This window comes from Phalaenopsis equestris, unplaced genomic scaffold (genome assembly GCF_001263595.1).
Source record: "Phalaenopsis equestris unplaced genomic scaffold, ASM126359v1 Scaffold001307, whole genome shotgun sequence".
Lineage (NCBI taxonomy): Eukaryota > Viridiplantae > Streptophyta > Magnoliopsida > Asparagales > Orchidaceae > Phalaenopsis > Phalaenopsis equestris.
Genome location: NW_018165746.1, coordinates 906,823 through 918,194, shown reverse-complemented (window position 1 = coordinate 918,194; position 11,372 = coordinate 906,823).

Genomic DNA, 11,372 nt, shown 5'->3' with positions numbered 1-11,372 from the left:
TATTATTAATTTATTATATATTATAATTTATAATATTTAATTTTTTTAAAATATCATAAATTTTTTATATATAAATATTTTAAATTATTTAATATTTCGAACAATAATGATTCGAATACGAATTGTTCGTGTTTGATTCGTTTAACTAACCGAACGAAAAAAATTTGTTCACGTTTGTCTCGTTTACTTATCGAACGAATCGAACACGAACTCATTGACAAACTGAACCCGAACTGTTCGCGAACAACGAGTTTTTTTTACAGTCCTACTCGTGCGTTTCAGGATAAGCTGTTTATTCTGAAACGCGCGAACCAAACGATACGGCTGGGGTTTTTAAAAACGCCGCCCGCACTTATAAGCTGCCCCAAACGAACCCTAAGTATAGCGGCCTAGGGCTGTAGAGTGGGAGAGTATTGTGTCTATCTAGATGTGTGAACCATCAATCATTGGTCTATATGGTCAGGTGGTGTGGGGGCCATAACAAATTGTCACTTAACGGTTGGAGTAAGTGAGTCGGGCCAACTCATGAGTCAAAATGAGCTCAGCTTGATAAATAGCTTATGAACTTAGCTGAGCTAACAAGCCAAGCTCAAGCTAGCCCAACTCAACTTGTTAGCTCATGAGCTGAAAATATACTCAAAATAATATAAAAAAACCATCATCCACATCAGACACAACTCATTTGAATGTCTTATATTCTCCTATTTGTAGCAACTACATCTTTTTTAAAAACTGTTGCGCAGCAGTTGTGTCTGGAATATGCTGCCCAACAGCTTTGCTAAGAATCTTCTGTGGAGAAGCTGTGTTCATATTTTTTTAGTGCAATTTTGCAGCACTAGCTATTTATGAATAAATGACATTTTTGTCACTGTAATATTTTGTTGTTTATAACATAATCAATCCTGATTGCACACTTCATTCATGAGAACAACTATCTAGTTTGAATATTACATAATGAAAACTGACACTTCACTAAATAGTGAGTAACACAACGATGAAAATTAAAAATAAAACTATTAAACTAAATTAATATTATCATGATATTATTTTTAAAATGCACACGATAAATGTCACGAAATAATCCCTCCTGCAAAGAAACTCTTCATGTCAAATCACTATCAGCGGTGAAATTATCGAACCTATCAGCTCATCTAAAAAAGTCACAGTTCATTGCTCTTTTACTTGAACACTTGTAAATTGTCTCTCATAGTTTTGTTGTTATTTACTTGAACACTTGTAAATTGTCTCTCGTAGTTTTTTTGTTATTGCAGAGTAAGCATATAACATTGTAGTCTACAGTACAAATACAATGTTCAGGAGGCACCAGAAGTCCTAAAGCTCATATGTTCTGAAAGTTTAAAACCACAAAGCACATACCCTTGGATGCAACATTAGTAAAGAATAATAATATAAATACTCAATTAAATTTTTACAAAATTTTGAGGTCTCACAACATAAATATGAACAAACGAATAATCTATTACTACAAGAAGACAGTATACATTTTAAGAAAATAGTTCTTTGTTGTTTTTAATCCACTTAATATCGAGTTGCACCACAAAAGGCCATCCAAAATAACCAAGCAACATTAGATTAAAAAACACAGTCTACTTGGTTGCCTTGATGGAGATTTCATACTTTTCAAGAACCCATAGCAACCTATAGGCTATCCAAAAGAACCCATAAAATCGAATATCTCATCATAAACCTCCAAACCAAAAATAAAATATACAATAAATAAATACATGAAATGTTGCATCCACAATTGCCTCAGAAGCCATCCATGTGAGAAAAAAATACATGTCCGAGAAAGAGGGCAAACCACCCAAAGCAACCAAAACAAAAAATAGAGATGACATGAACTAGAAAGACATTTCAAGCGTACAATATCCATAGATGTCCCAAAAATTGAATGTCAAATTGCCACACATTCGAATTCCACCCATTTTAGGACACTCAAATTTAAAAATTCTTTTACTCCAGATGCTACAAATAGAAAAAACAAACCACAAAAGACACTAAAACCATAAATCAAGTAGATTCAGGAGCACAAACAACAAAAAGAATGGTAGAAGATACTAAAATTTAAAATCTCATCATCCTAATAGTATAATATTGATTTCACGTGTTGAGCAAAGCCACAAAACGCAATGAGAAAGCTACACATTCCAAATCAATCATAAATTGTAAAAATAATGATAGAGGATACCGTGGGAGGGAGAGGGACGAGCACTTCTTACGGCATAAACAAAAGAGGAGAGATGGCCTTAGGGCTGAGATGCGAAAGACGCAGCAGAAATGTTATAGAGGCAGCTTGAGAGAGGTAGATAAACGAGAGCGACAGAGACGCGAAGGAGCTAGGGCAAAGAAGTGAAGAACTTGGCAGAGATGCAGGGGGAAGGGAGGGGGAAAATGAAATAAGAAACGCGAACCATTGGGTGTTACCTGCGGCTCGCGTTTACACTTGCTTTATCATTGAAGCTGCCACCTCCATTGTTTTCAAACGACATAAATAGCGGCTTGAAAGCACAGCGCACTATAACTGTTGAGCCAAATGAACCCCTATTGATTGTGATTTGAATAACTATCAAATCAAAAATTAGCTCAATTTTATTAAAGATCTAAGAAGTTAAAAAAATTTAGTACTCACTCAACTCATTTATTTTAAAAGCAATTATGATGTTCACTTTCTTCATAATGAATTTAAATATTTTTCACAATCTTTAGTTTCTTTCTTTCTTGTTTTCTTCCTTCTATTTTTCCTGTTTTTGTTAAGCTTCTTTTGATATTTCCCTTTTGGTCGGGTTTTTTGGTTGAGTTTTGATGTTTTTATACTATATTTTTGTTGTTTTATATTTGTTGTTATATTTTAATAGTTTTTGTTTGATAGATTCCAAACTTTTCATTAAATTTTATATGTATTTGTTTTGATGAATATTACTTATAGAATTTAAAAGTAATTTTAATACCTTTTTTGTGAGGTTTTTATTTTGATTTTCACATTTTTTTCTTTACTCAACTCCTTCCTCAGAGTTGGTTTGGGGCTGTTATTTCTTAGTTGTTTGGAGGCTATCTTTGTTTATGGATTAGCTATTTCAAATCATGTTTGGATTGATTTTTCTGTGTTTATGATTGAATTGTTCATATATCTTTTGTTATTTCTAATTTTGTGGGGTATTTTGGTTGAGCAATGATGTTTTTCAACCATCCCATTAAAATTCAACCATATTAGTAGATGTTCGATGTAAAATATTTATAGTTTTTGGAATAGTTTTTTAATATATTTTCGTCTGGTAAATTCTGAGCTCATATTTATTTATTTTTTCATTTTCTCGTCATTGTTGTTTTTTTTTTTCCTTTTGTGCCTCTTTTATTTTTGCCCTTTTTGGTTTTTATTTATTTATTTGTTTTTTATTTGGTGTTTTTTGTTCAGATGGATTGGTACCTGAGTTCAATTGGGTTGTTGTTTCATTTTTGTTAATCCACTCGTTCCTCTTAACTGTTATTGTATCTCATAGTGCTGTTGTGGGTTTTTCTTTGGCAGTTGGCAAAATTCATTTACTCGGTTCTTTCTTCTCTTTGATTTGTTTGGAGCTGATCTCTCGCAATTACTTAGACTTGTTATACGTTTCCAAATTCACTGATGTTGGTCTTGTTTGGAAAGATTGTCGAGTTTTTTTAATGGATTGATATTGGAGTTCTGTTGTTAAAGGTCCGCTACTTGTTGTTTTTTTAGTTAGTTTTGGGATCAGTTTTACTTATTCTCTTCTTTTCTTTTTGTTGTTTTTTGTTTCCTTTTCTTGGTCATTCTTGAATTATTTGTTACTATCTTTTTATGTGGTGATGTTTCTTTTTGTTTTTGTTATCTATGTATCATTTATTTTCGAATAATAAAACTAGGCATGACCATCAATTCAAAAAAAAAAATTATAATGCTAAATATATTAGTTTATCATCAAATACATTAAATAAATTTAAGAGTTTCACTTTATTAAAAAAATGGAGGAATAGCATGTAGATTATAAAATTTTCATGCATTAAGATCTTTGTTGTATAGTGTCATTTAAATTTTATAAAATTAAATATTTTTTTTTAAATTATATGAATTTTATTACAATAATAAAACACAAGAGAAAGGCTTCTAAAAGAATTATTTAAAATAACTTAAATCATTTTTTTTTGTTATTAGAAATCTTAAAATTGCTAAATTTACTATGAGTTAAATGAAATAATACATTTTAATCCATTTTTTGTACATTTCATTCATCCAAAGCAATGCATTTGAGATCCATTTTGACTACTTTTAAATATTTTATGTGTTTGTATTTTGTATTTTAATTGATTTAAATATGAATCTTATTCATATGTCACTCTTTTAGTAAATTAATTAAGAAAATTTTTCATTATTGTATGTTAGACATTGATGATAATTAAGAGATATTATTGTCTTAACATTATGTGTTGTTGTACACACATAAAATAAATCAAAAGCAACTCATAAGAGATAAATGCTTATTTACATAAAATAAAATCATAATGTGAAAAATACGCAATGGCTAACCAAGTTAAAATAATCAAATTTGTACGTGCCACAAGTTAGAAATAATCTCTTTTTTAGCATTTAAGAAAAGCCTTAATATAATATGATATATATGAACTATGTAATCTAACTTCCATAATAGAATTTGATAAAGCTCTAACACATTAAAGTTACCTTTAAGAAAACACTCAAGGTTTGTTTTAAAACTCTCTTTAGAGAGGAAGCCATAGACTTGAGAAGTTTGGGATCAATCTTGGTGTTGACGATAGGCATTGAAATTAGTGCCTTCAACGAGCATTGACAGCTATTAATGATAGTGTACATCAATTTTAGGGTCAACAATAACAATCAACCATGCCGACAACGTTGTGCAGTGAGATTAGAACAAATAGTTTACATTAATTGTCTTAATGATGATATTCATTGACGTAAGCATTGTAGTATGTATCCAATTTGTTAGTGATGCACACATATACTTTGATATCGAATATTAGCTTTGGTCATATTGGTTATGACTATGTCGATCTCATCGTTAGTATCTATGTCGATCTAATTGGCAATGATATTCATCATTGCTATTTTATGGATGGTGATAATGATAGATAGAAAATAGTTGCATGGTGATAATTAATCAGTTATGATTGAATAAAAGGTGGTCCAAAGATCGAGTTAAATGACCATAATCATAAGATGGCGATCATATGATCATAGCCTATAAACAATAATTAAGACATCATAGTCGAGCAATATTTTTTGAGTGATGACGATCAACAATTGTTGGTAATGATTGTCATTATATAACATCAAGCAATTTTTTAGTATTTTTTAAATATTAAAGTATTCTCTCCAATCAAGTCTCCTTAAATTGAAAAATTGAAGTCTATTCATAATATTCAATTAAAAGTTACATTTTGATCATTTTGTAAAATTTTTCAAATACTTTATTTGATAGTTCACACCGATGTCTTTGTTCATAACTTTTTCTTAAATTTTAAGGAATGATGGAGATTATATAAATAAATATTTGTGCAATAAAGTGCTCGTCTTTTTCTATTCTCAATGCCTTCATTATCCCTAACATTTGTCATTCACAAATATTAGCCATATGAATAAAATTTCAAAGGTAACTTTGATTTCTAATTTGAACTAGTTGTTCAAGGTTAGTGTTGTTTTGCTTTTAATTTTTAATTTAGTGACTTAAAAAACAGTTACAAATTGAAAATAATTTGAATGCTAATGATGTTTAATACTTCAAAGCATAATTAGTGAAGTCTTAATCTTGATATAAATTTAACCATCTTTAAAAACTAACTAGCTTCCATATTACTAGGTATTGAAACACTTAGATAAGAAATAAAACAAGTAATTCAACTATGTTTTGTTACAAGTGTTGTGTTAGTATATGGTTATATCAAAGTTTGTTTGAATTGTATCATAGTTATTGTGATTATACTCATGATTATGAAATTTTTATTTATTTATTATAATGGTTGTCATTATAATTTTATATATAACCTACAATATTGATATGTATAATGTTTTTTCATTGTATTGTAATGGATTGTAACCCTTGGATTATATTTTATTGTATTTATATTTAAATTAAACTTATACCATACAACAACAACAACAAAGCCTTAATCCCACTACGTGGGGTCGGCTACATAAATCTTTTTTCTCCATTGCGTCCTATTTAGTGTCATATTTTCATTTAGTTCTATTTTCATTTAGTTCTAGTTTAGTTCTAGTTAATTAAGATCATTTTTTATACAATAAGCCCAAGTCTTCCTAGGTCTACCTCTGCATTTCTTAACATAAGTCGAATCTAAAAGATCTACTCTCCTAAACGGGTCATCAGATGGTCAACGTTTAACTTATTTAAACCATATTCAAACAATATTTAAATCTTGCTCAAAACTTATTTAGCAATTTGTTTAAAAAATATTCGAACTCTACTAAGAAAAAAATATTACATCAGGACTCCACATGTAGAGTTATGTGCGGAGTCCAATAAAATCACGCCACAGGAGAATATTCTCGGTAACACATGTAACACAAAAGAATATTCCCCCGTGTTATTCATGTGTTATTGCTGTTATTCATATTTTATTGTGTTATGAGAATATTTCTGGTGTTATAATAACACAATAACACATCAATAACACTTGAACAACACACAATACCACCTAATAACACGAGAAATATTCCCCTGTGTTACCGGACCAATTTTTTTCCTCACCTTCACGTGTGTGACATAACTTCATTGGACTCCGCACGTACCTCTACTGTGTGGAGTCCTGGCGTAATATTTTTTCCTCTACTAAAATATCATAATATTAGAAATGATTAGATATGTTAAGCTCTTACTATCACGAGCAATATCTTGTGATATTATAAATGTGAACTAATATAATTAAAGTGGATATAAAATACTACATCAATACGTTAGAAATATTAGTTGATAATTAATGTTTAATATCTATATCTACTATAAGTTTATAATCAAATAAGATTATATTATGATATATTCAAATATTATTTAGTCTTATTCAATTTCCGGAAAAGCCTTTCGATTCATTTTATTTGACGTTTTTACTATTCGAATGAGAATTCAAATTTTTTTATATTCCAAAATTGGAAATTGGGACAATTTCATACAGACCACCCGAAATTAGCTATTTACAAATCAATCACCCCTTTCATTCATTTTTTTAATTTATCACCCAAATAGCAAAATTCATCATAAAATCCTAAGTAGGGGAATTTTGTGCAAAGATTGTTCTCTCAAAAATTGATTTGAATTTTGACACGGATGGGAATAAATGAACCGAGCTAGGAGCCAAAATTTTGGATTGAATTTTTTTTTACCTGACCCCCGTTTGGCTTGAAATTGGTTCGTTGACAGTCTTAATGATGTTAGTGCTTTTAATTTAGCGAATTTGGCTCAAAGACCATTAATCGCTAAAAAATTCATTCAAATTTTGGCTCAGATCAAAATAAACGAGCTGAGTTGTCACCAAAATTTTGGATTGAATTTTTTTCAATCATATTTTGAGCCGACCCTAGCTCTGCTCGAAATCGAATCGTTAACAACCCTGATTTCTTTCTATATTTTTCATTTTTTATCAAATTCTCAATCATTTGATCATCACATGCATAAATACATCAATTTGGTCGTTCAAAAAAAAAAAATGCATGTGTGATTAAATTGTAAATATCAATGTTTCAACTGGTATGTATGTAATCATCCCAAAATACAAATATAATTAAATACCACTCAAATTTTATTTAAATATCATCTCTTTTTATTTGAACTTTATTTGACATTTATTCCCCCATTTTTTTGGAATTAATATTAGTCATGATTAATTAGGGTCTGTTTGGGGGCAGCTGCAGCTTATCCAGCTTCTCTGATAAGCAGCTTATCCTACAGCTTATCCTAATAATCTGCTGATGATCAGCTGATCCGGATAAGCTATCTGGTGGTTTGGTTGGCGCTTATGAAAAATAGCTGATTCTGAAAAACTGACCATTCTGCCCCTGTTCTGAATAAGCAGTTTAGTTGTTTGGTCAGTGTGTTTTGTAAACAGCTTATTTCGAATTTTCTTTTTAATTAAATGAATAATTTGTGCAGCAGAATTTGTTTTTCTCTCAACAAAATTAAAGATCATTGTTCAGAGCAGAAAATACCAAAAACATCATTTATATTTATATAACTAAAACATATCCGATCACATCAAACGAATATGTTACACATACAAAAGTCAAATGAACCTACACATACTACTACAAAGTATAATAATAGCCCATAAAAAAGAAGAAATAACATGTTAAAATGACAAGTAAAAATATGATAATGTTAAATTTATAATGTAGCAGCATATCACGACCCATGCCACCTGCATCTGACACTCCAGAACCCTGAGCAAACCTGTCCGACTGCGCTATCGAAGAAACGTGAGAATTCGAATCACCCGTGGCTTTCTTCCGTTGTCGTACTATTGAACTCCTAGCATTTGTGTCCAATTGAGAGCACGTAGAAATAGTTCCACTGTCGGCCCACTTGAAGAATTTGCAGTCGTCCGGTCCTTGTCCCCACCGCGGGCACCTGTAGAATTGTCGCCCGAAACAATATGTCTGTCGTGATGTAAAAAGCAATGACGGTAGCCCACATCGGCACATCATTTGCCCCGACTTCCCTGAATATCTCGAGCTCATTGTCCTACAATTAATATAAAAAACGTTGATTAGTCAAAAACTAGAGAGAATAAAAAAAAAACTCAAGTAAAAAGTTATTGAATTAAAATTTTTATTAGATAAATGATTGTTGGAATCTAATTTAAAATTAAATTAGATAAATGATTTAGAGTTATTTTTTTAATCTTGATAAAGTCTTAATGGAGTTTGGAAAGTATATAGTGCTACAAGTTGTTACCATAATGCTAGTTCTTATAAGGTGAGATTATTTCAAAAACTCAAGAAAAAGTTAGTAAATAAAAATTTTTATTGATTTCTCAATGAATCGAGTACAAGTCTATTTTTGCTTAACGTATAAAATTTATGTTAATCAGATGCTAGTGCTATGTTCATCAAATCCTTGTGGTTTTATTTTTAAGTTCATATAACTTTAGACAGTATAAACTTAACGATGTATTGTGCTTTTACCTTTTTCATTGAAAACTAAAACATATCCAATTTGGTGTATTAAATTCTATATTAATTTTTGTGACTACTGACATCTGCATTTAATTATGTATGTTCTGACAGAATTTGGTACAGATCACACTCGAGGAAATCTATCTTTGTAGCTAAAATCATGGAGCATCTTAAGTAAGCAGTATTGGTGCCCATGAGATCACATCGAAGCTTGGAAATTTCATACTATTAAGAAGCTTCATTACCAATTGTTATGCAATTCTTTGAATGTAACATATGTATATCTTTGAGTGACATGTATGTAAATCTTTGAGTGGTATGTATGTAAATCTTTGGTTGTTATAAATGTAAGATTTGCTAACATTGAACATAAGGATATGTATGTAAATCTTGACATGTATGTAAATATTTGAGTGCTATGTATGTAAATCTTGACTTTGTGCAAAATGTGTGCAAATTGCACTCCAATTTAACATCAACACATATTATTGAAGTCAGTTGGGGCCTAGCAATGGAACAACATCTGAAAGCTGGTGCCAAACGATGTTGTCTTTGGAATCTGTATGGCTACCTTGAAGTTGGATGTATGCATGCAATAGAAAATAACCCATGATGGCATCGATTTTGTTTCACAAAGACAACAGTTGCACCCGGCTTCCAAGCTGCTTAGGGCCAATGGGAAGATCCAAAATGTGATTTGAAAGATTTGAATGGAATAAATGTAAAAAATCACGTTTAGATGCTATGTATCTAAATTTTGGAAAACTAAAACCTGCTCCCAATTTAACATCAACACTCAATATTCTCATCCAGGCTACAACCAAACAATCACGGTTATCAAAGCACAAAAACAAAACTTAAAATGATAATAATAATTGAAAATAAAGGATGAAGCAAAATAAAAAACAAGTTGTTAACCAATGAGTATACATAAGCAATGATAAACACCTCCAAAGATGGAAACACATAAACTTTGTCATTCCCATGGAATTTACAATCAAGCAGCCTTAAGCCGCTTTGCTTTCAAGCAGCCTTGCTTTTGGCATGTTACAAAGGTACAATGACTTGAGGTGGGGAAGAGTTCAGTTAAGCAAGGAAAGAAACAATCATATGCTGCTGCACCTACTCCATCAAACCAATCCTCCAATACTTGTAATCCCTTACTATTAAGCACCTCCAACGATGGAAACACATAAACCTTTTCATTCCAACAAAATTTACAATCAAGCACCCGTACAAAATATGTTTTTTTTTAAAATAGTTCTTTTGCTTTCACTCATTTAAACTTTGAAAACAAAAATATTACACTTGAGGGTGCCTTGAGAAGATTCAGGTAGTTTAAAATCAATATTAATACATGAATATTTCCAATCAATGATTAATCTAATAAACTTTATCGTTATTGAAAACATATTTTAAAAACATAACAGAACAACAGATGATAGCCATGGTCGAAAACCTTGCCATGGTAGACGTATAGATCTTTGATGCCTTGGTAAATCGAAGCTCTTGACCGACAAGCTCAAGAAAGCCTTAAAAAAGAAGTTACTGTAAGTTACTGTAAGTGTTTTCAAGGTACCTGCTAAAGAAAGCATTAGAAAAGAAGTTACTGTAAGTGTTTTTAGTAGATTTTTGTTTTAAATACATAAGGAAGATTTACCAATGCTAAAAATTTGTTATCAATTTCAAAACATGCATTTCCAGAAAAAAGTTAAAAGTACGAGTCGTGTTATACACACACTTTTAAACACCATAATAGGAAAAAAAAATTATCATGACCGGAGAATATCATCTGCTATTTGTTCTCGTAAACTTGTCATCTCTGATGCACCTTCACCCTCTCGAGTGCATGCATCTTCTGAAGCAAACTCTTCAGGCATCGGACGTCCCAAGTGATATTCAAATGCTTCATGTGGGATTTGCACTGAATCATCTTTTAAAATGGCAAACTCCGCATCCGATCTGGAAGGGTGGCGTCGGATGAAATTGTGTAGCGTCATTGTACCAACAACTATTTGTACTTGTTTTGGAAAAGGGTAGGACGGCATATCCCGTAATATGACCCACTTCTTCTTCCACACTCCGAACGCTCTTTCAATTACCCCACGCAATGAAGAGTGTCTTTTGTTAAAAACTTCTTTTTTGCCTCGTGTGACACCACTAGATCTTTCAAAAT